The following is an 8,422-nucleotide window of genomic DNA, read 5'->3' as shown; positions in this document are numbered from 1 at the left end:
AGACGTTGGCTGGAGTTGGTAAAAGACTATGACTATGATATTCTTTATCACCTAGGGAAAGCCAATGTAGTGGTAGATGCATTGAGCCAGAGGGCCCCGGGTCAGTTATATAGTTCCACCCAGATTTCGAGACAGTTAGCTTGTGAGATGGCCAGAGCAGTGATAGAATTGGTAGTGGGCCGGTTGGCCAACATTACTCTGCAGTCGACCCTGCTAGAGTGGATTAAGGAAGGCTAGTTGGCAGATGCTCAATTACAAGAGGTTAGAGAGAATGTTGTAGCGGGAGTAACTAAGGACTATTCTATTTTTGAGGTTGGTTTGCTACGGTATCAGGGGCGGATTTGTGTCCCAGCTGATGTGGGGATCATACAAGAGATATTGGATGAGTTGCATACTATGCTGTACTCACTTCATCCAGGTACCATGAAGATGTATCAAGATCTATAGACGTTATATTGGTGGCCCTGGATGAAGAAGGATGTGGTGGAGTACGTGGCCAGATGTTTAAATTGTCAACAGGTGAAAGCTGAGCATCAACAACCAGCAGGGTTGCTTTAGCCTTTGGGTATTCTAGAGTGGAAATGGGAGGATATTACGATGAACTTTGTGGGAGGTTTACCCAGGATAGTAGGCCTTTGTGTGGGTGATTGTGGACAGATACACCAAGTCAGCTCATTTTTTTCTGGTGAAAATGACATATACAGAGGATCAATATGCAGAGTTATATGTGAGGGAGATTGTACGTCTCCATGTGGTTCGTAAGTCTATTGTGTCAGACTAGGATCCTATCTTTACATCCAATTTTTGGGGTAGTTTGTAGAAGGCTATGGGGACTCAGTTGAAGTTCAACACGACCTTTCATCCTCAGATTGATGGACAATCTGAGAGGACGATTCAGGTGTTGGAGGATATTCTTCGAGCGTGCGTGATTAGTTTTGAGGAGTTGTGGAGTAAGTATCTCCTGTTGATTGAGTTTTCATACAACAATAGTTACCAATCAACGATTGGAGTGGCTCCGTATGAGATGTTATATGGGAGGAGATGTAGATCACCCATTCATTGGGATGAGATGGGTGAGAGGAGGTATTTGGGGTCGGATATGGTTCAGAAGACAAATGAAGCTATCGAGAAGATTCAAGCTCGAATGCTTGCCTCAGAGAGCAGACAGAAAAACTACGCTGATCTAAGCGTAGGGACGTGGAGTTCCAGTTCGGGACCACGTGTTTTTGCGAGTTTCACCACTGCGAGGAGTGAGAAAATTTGGGAAGAAGGGCAAGTTGAGCCCAAGATTCATTGGACCTTTTGAGATCCTGGAAAGGATCAGACAAGTGGCTTACAAGTTAGCTTTGCCACCGTCGTTGTCGGGAGTTCATGATGTATTCCATGTTTTTATGATCCGGAAGTACGTCTCAGATACGACACATGTGCTGAAGTACGAAGACTTGGAATTGCAGACAGATTTATCCTATGAGGAGCGATCAGTTTAGATTTTGGATCAAAAGGATAAAGTCCTACGGAATAAGACGATTCCTCTGATTAAAGTGTTATGGAGGAATAATAGGGTCGAGGAGGCGACCCAGGTGCTTGAGTCAGCGATGCGGGATCAGTATCACGAATTATTCAGGTAAATTTTGAGGACGAAATTCTCCGTAGGAGGGGATAGTTGTAACGACCCAAAATTACAAATAAGGCTTAAGGGCCTTGATTAATGTGCCGGGAGGGCATAATTTGTTTATGTATGATTTAAATGGTTAAATGCATGATTATGTGATAAGCATGCTTATATGATTATTTGGATATATGAGATGCATGATTATGAGTACTAGTATGCACGTAGGCCATGTTTAGATTATAAGGGCATATTTGTAATTTTGGCCCGTTGAGGGCATAAACATGATTATTTGTGATAAATTGTTGAGACCACATTATTATTTGGATATATTTGCAGCTTGTGACTCAAGGCGATCCTAGTGAGCGGTTTAGGAAAAAAGTCACGGTGGGGATTTATACTTGGCTCGGGGTGAGCCTGGGGATATTTCTGGGAATCTGGGAAATATAATCGAGACTATTAGACATTGAGGAAAATAGTTGGCAATTAATTAGGTGATGGGGTTTAAGCGGTAATTATTAGGGACACTTAAGGAATTAGCGGGAATTGGGAGCAAATGACCAAAATGCCCTTAGAATGTCTAAAGGCTTATGTTTTAATGGGAGGGAAAAATGGTCATTTGTTGGTTAAAAGGAGATAAGGGTGTTTTCTGCTTTTTACACTTAGTGGAAGTTGTAGAATATGTTGGAAGTTGAAAGAAAAGAAAAGAAGAAGGAAAGAAGAAAAAACAGAACACTTGAGTTACCTCTCTCTTTCTCCCTCATGGGTTGCCTATCCCTCACCATTTCTTGAAGACTTTGAAGCTGTCAACTCAGAGAAATCTTAGGCTGGAACTTAGGGCTAGGGTCCTTGGTGAGGCTAGAGGATTTAGCAAGAATCAACTACTCAATTGCGGTAAGGTTTAAAGGTTTTGATGAGTTTTCTGAGCTTTGTTAGAGTTGATTTCTGAACTTGGGTTTTGGATGGAAGTTAGGGGAATTAATCTTTGGGAACTGAGTAACTAACAACTGGAAGGGCTTGAAGGAAAATCTAGGGTCGAATTCCCCATCAAAGGTAAGGAATTATGAGCTTGATCATCTGAGTTACTGGGTTATTTATGATTTTTCTAATGAGTTCTTGAGTGTTAAGTTCAATTCTTGTTTTCTTTGTTTGATGGTGCATGTGGCGAAATTTAAGGTTGTTGGGCTATGTGGGATGAGATGTAATGGATGTTAGGCTTATTTTGAATTGTAGTTAAGGTTTGGAGGGGTTCTAGGGAGTTTTGGCTCGGGGAAATTCGTAGGAAAACTCGGGGGAATTTTCAATGCTATTTGTAGCACTGTAGCGCTAGTAGTAGAGTGCTACAGTGGTATGCCTGGGTTTTCTAGGGGATTTTTCCTCTGTCTGTAGCGCTGTAGCGCCCACTTTGTGGCGCTGTAGCACTACCTTGTCTTCAGAAGTGGATTTTTGGGTATTTTCTTAGGGTTTTTGCCCGGGGGCTCGGGGTTTGATTCCACCATCCCCTTTGGTGGAATTAAGGCTTCCCGAGGGCTCGAGATTGGTCCCAAGGTTAGGTTACAGAATTGAATGTTAATGAGGATTCTATGTTACATTTGTGACTAGGTGTACACTAGGGCTTAGACAGGATCGTGCTCGAGGATCATTTCAATTAACCAAAGCATCCGGAATTAAAGGTAAGAAACTACACCCGGTTATGTGATTATGTTTGGACTAAGAGCTCCATATATTTATATGAGATGTCATGACGTGGTATTAGGCCATGGGGACATGTTATAAATTGTCTAAGAGTGCTGGAATCAATATTTGCACACAGGGCGCGGGTCAGCCACTGGTAGCTGAGGTTAAGTACATAATCACTGAGCTTGGCCTAAGCAAGCCGGAGTCCGTGGGATAATCAGAAGGTGCAGCCTAAAAATGCCGACCCTGAATTTTAGTGTCATATGTTTTATTGTTGTTTAAATTGATGATTATATTGAGTTTGTTATCTGAATAACTGATTACCAGTTTGTAGATTGATATCACTATTTATGTGAGCAATATGACCTGTTGTATATCTGATTCATGACTTGTGAATTATCTGTATATTGGTTGTCGCTTATGCTATGCATTACCGTTTTCTTGCTGGGCCTTGGCTCACAGGTTCTTCGTGGTGCAGGTAAAGGCAAGAGCAAGGTGAACCAGTCCTGAGTTGGAGAGCTTTGAGGCTGAATGTACATAGTCAGCTGGTCGGTCGCCATGGTCGAGGAGTGGTACAGGACAGGGGAAGCCTAAATGTCTGTTTTTCCCTTAGAGTGGCCAGTACTTGTTTGCAACCTGGAAGTTTTGTAAACTGTCTTTTAAACTCTATTTCTTTTGGGATCTCGTGTACGAAATGTTTATCTAAATGAAATGTATCTTTTATGACCAAAATATTTTAACCCTAGTTCAATTATGGTTACAGTAACACGTTTCTAACTAAATGACTTGATTAGCAAGTCTTGTACCTTTATAAACACACAGTGTAACGGTCTTGGCTACCTAGGGCGTTACAACTTGGTATCAGAGCGTCCTAGGTTTAACGGTTCCTAAAGATTGGTTGGACATGTACATTCGCCGCTAAAGACAAGCTCGACTTAGGGTTTGGTAATTGTGTATACATGTTTACATGCTTAAATGATTAGGAAGTAATATGAATGCTGTGGATAGGCACATCCCGACAAAATAAACACATACTTATGCTAATCATATAATCCCATAGAATAACCATTTTCATAATACTAACATATTCATATAACGGGGCCACATGCCCTAACCATAGAATTCATGCAACGAATATAAGCACTTAAGAATTTATCAACAAGCATATAGAACAATAGCCTAACATAGCCAATCATGGGGCCCAAGCCCTAATCATATTAATATATAATAGATGGGCCAAGCCCTAATCACATACAACATGTTCTGGGTTCAATTTTCTTACCTTAGGTTCAAGCAAGCGTAAATAAGAACGACCATCGAGCATGATCCCGACTCCAAGCCCCTAGCGATAGCCTAAGTCACAACCATAAAATAGTATTCTATTACTATCGAGTGATCAAAGGCTTCTAGACCAAGTCCTAGCCTCTAGGACCTTAGGTTCCACCAAACCTAGTAATGGAAACAATCCCGAGCCACTAAGGTTGAGTTTCCGCGTTCAAAACCTTCTAGGGGTCCAAAAAGCCCTTGAGAGCCACGACCCTATGCCCCCATACTGCGGCTCGCCCAAAGTCAGAGGCCCAGCCTCCCCATCCAGTAGACACGCGCCATGGCCCGCCCTCCTCCTTGGCTCTCATCTGCTCTAGAAGGCTGCGACATACCAAGAACAGAGCTGCGACCCAACCCTTTCACACCTAGAAAAACCTCCATTTCAATAGCCAAATCTCATCCAATTTAACCCAAAATCATCCCAACACCATAATTAAATCAACACAACAGCTCAAATATGCTCCCAACAATAAAACCCAACAGAAAACTAGTCCCAAAACTCACTAAGCCACCAATAAAATATTTTAACTTTACGAGCTCAAGAACACTTAAAACCAGCCATGAAAACTCAGAATTTAAATGCTAAAACCATAATTCAAAGCTTACCTCAATCTCTGTTTGAATCCATAAGCTAATACTTAGCTAATCTCCAAGTCTAGAGCTCCCATTCTTGTGAACCTAGCCCAAAACTCCCTTGGTTCAATGGTTAGCTTGGAAGAGCTTCTTGAGAGTAAAAGAAGAGAGTAATTGGAGAGGGAGAGTCGGTTCCAGGCAGAGCTTCTAAGTGTTTCCTACCTTTTTTCTTTTGTCCCTTAAGTGACTAAGTTAATCCCAAGGCTCGGGGTACCAAAAACGTCCCCGAGGGAAAAATTGTAAATTTCCCCAATATTCCCTCCTAATCTCTCTAACTTCAAATATATATCAAATATTTATTTTCATAACTTGATAACCCGATTAATTATCTAATACCCAAAATACCCCTTCACTCTCCCTGAGTCAGGTATTGGATCATGTTGTGACTTTCCCGCTAACTTTCTCCCTAGTATCGCCTTGTGCCGAATAGTTTAAATAAACCCACATAATAGTGTGGTCTGTCACATATATCACATTTATGCCCACAACGACCAAATTACCAAATTCGCCCTTCTAATAAGAAGTGGCCCATATGCATATTTAATATCCCTAAATATGCGCATTTAATCATTTTATCACATAATTCACATATTTACAACTAATATAGCAATTAAACACATATTTCCACAAATTTTCATCCGGCCCCCTAATCAAGGCCCTAAGCCTTATTAGGTAATTTTGGGACGTTACAAGCTATATATAAGAGAATGAAACGGTCAGAGACCCTTAGAGTTCAAAATGAGACTTTGGCCCATGCTCCTACAAAGGAGAAAGAGTTCCAGATGGTAGTGTATGAAGCCATCATGGTGGCTTGCAAGCTGATACACGAGGATTAGACGCTTGCCATGAGGGTCCGAGGCCCCCTCCCCGAGCTCCCTCTTGCCATGGAGCTTCCGTCGGTCGCTGAGGATGTTGATGAAGAAGAGGAGGTTGCACAGTTGGTGCGTAAAAGAATAACTCCTAAAATAATCAGAATTCTGGTCAAGGCATTGCTAAATCGAGGGCAGCAGTCGGAACCACAGGCCAAGGTAATCCATATAGAAAAATAAATCGGTATGCTACCAGATTTAGGCTAGTTAGATTCAATTTGAGGAAGCTCATAAGTCGACATCTGGTATATCCGGACTTGAATGTGACTCGTCTTCATTGTATTAACCAATTGGTTGTATACCACGATCATAGATACCTCAAATGTACTATAGTGGTAGATAATACCTTGCTATTAGTTCCACTATTTTTCAAGAATACGGTACAAACCTTTTGTCATGGCCTTCCCTGTGTCATGGAGTTTTTACCCCAGGTATTAGCCAGGCTGAGCACAAGTCTATTCTAGACTAGGAGCTTGAACCCCGTAGATCTCAAAATGTTATAATACTAGGGTCTCCCCCTCCTCCGATAATCTAAGAGTTAGAGGTTTTACTATGCCCGATTCATAATCCAGAGCAGATCATAGTAGTTTCTTCTTCTAGTTTGGAGGGTAGGGTTCTTGTACTATTACTCTTTGCTTTATGTTGACTTGACTAACATTTCTTGGGACTGACATTTTTACTCGCTCTTTTGAAGACAAAGACATGAATCTAAAGGAAGCTCTCACAACCAGAACACATGTAAAAAGGTGAGGGTTTCAAAGAAAATCATTCCCGACGTTGGAGCCACCACCGGATCTCCTTTAAAAGACAAGGGTGCCAACTCCACCAAGAAGCAGATGCAGCCTCAGATGACCGTAGTCACGACCCTACTGGATTCTCCACCAACTCCACGCAATCCCACTCTTGTCCAGCTGGTCACCCAAACCGAACCCCCAACAGTCATTGTCCCAGTTTCCCTCCTTAGGTTGGAGAAATATCTAGAGTCTTTGCACAACTCATATCAGGAAATTGTGAGCCATATGATGAAACACTCGAGTGTGGTCAGCGTGAAAGAGTTGCTGACTATTGAGTCATGACCATCAACGACTGTCCTTGACTCTACGTTGGGGATGAATCTGACGGTAAGTATTATACTTATCATTTTCCTTCTGTCACATGCCGTCAAAAACTAGCATGTCTTTATCCTTTGTTTATAGTCTTTCATGGCTCAGATCTGTGGCATCACTCGTGTCTGAGTTGAGGTTAAGAAGGCTTGGAACACCTTGGGGAAGGTGCAGGTCGCCTTGGAGGAATCCAACGCGACGAAGGCCGCCATGGACCAGGCCAACAATGCCCTAAAGACATCGTAAGAGAATGAGCGAGTTGCCAAAGCACAAGCCTTGGAGACAGTTTGACATCGAGAATAGCTTCAGCTTGAGGTTAACGATCTTAAGCAGAAGCTTGCAGAGGTCAACAGTCTCAAGCAAAGGCATACGGAGGTCGAAGCCAAGGTCAATGAGGACGTTGCTAAAGCAGAGAGCTATTTAGAAGAAATGTTCTATTGGGTCTGGGCGTATAATCAGGAAGGGGATTTCTTATTCTGGACGCAGAAGTTTGAAGGCGCTACTTCGCCAAATTTCAGGACTGGTTATCAAAAGAGCCTGCGGATACAGTCGAGGCTTCCGGAGCTGCGGCAGGGGCCAAGAAGGAATAGGTATCATCCCGAGGGCAGGTTACCGGGGCTCAGAGATGAAGGGTGACCTCTTTTACACATGTATAGTTTTTTATTTTTGGTTTGAAGCGCTTTGTATGTGGGCCCTTTGGGCCGAGACAATTTCCTTTGTGCTTAGTTTGAGGTTATTTTTCCTCGAGTTATTCATATACTTGCGTTAGTATATGTTTATTAATTTCTTATCTATTTGTTGTCCCCCTTATCCTATTATCTTGCCATGTTTATGAACTATTTTTTTTAAGTCCTTGTACATTGGCATAGTCATAGGGGTTAACTTTAGATCAAGATAAATGCCTGATGGCTCGACCAATTAATTATGGTCGATGACCTGCAAATATCATAGAGTTTTTTTAACTAATAGTGTTACACCTGTTAGCAATCAAGCCTTGGACCTGGTTTAGTTCTAGGATTTTTGTACCTAGTTATGTTCAAGAATTTTGTTTATGCTTTTAATTTTCTTCATTTAGTTCGTATTCGGAATTTCCTTGAAAACTTGAGCTTTAAGAAGCATTAGAGTAACCAATTTTCAAAATTCTAAGTTGCAAAAATTTTAGCCTAAATTTGTTGAATGTTTAAAAGACTTTTCATTGGTTATAT

Source organism: Humulus lupulus, chromosome 4, assembly GCF_963169125.1.
Source record: "Humulus lupulus chromosome 4, drHumLupu1.1, whole genome shotgun sequence".
NCBI classification, from domain to species: Eukaryota; Viridiplantae; Streptophyta; class Magnoliopsida; order Rosales; family Cannabaceae; genus Humulus; species Humulus lupulus.
Note: the sequence above shows the minus strand (reverse complement) of the source record.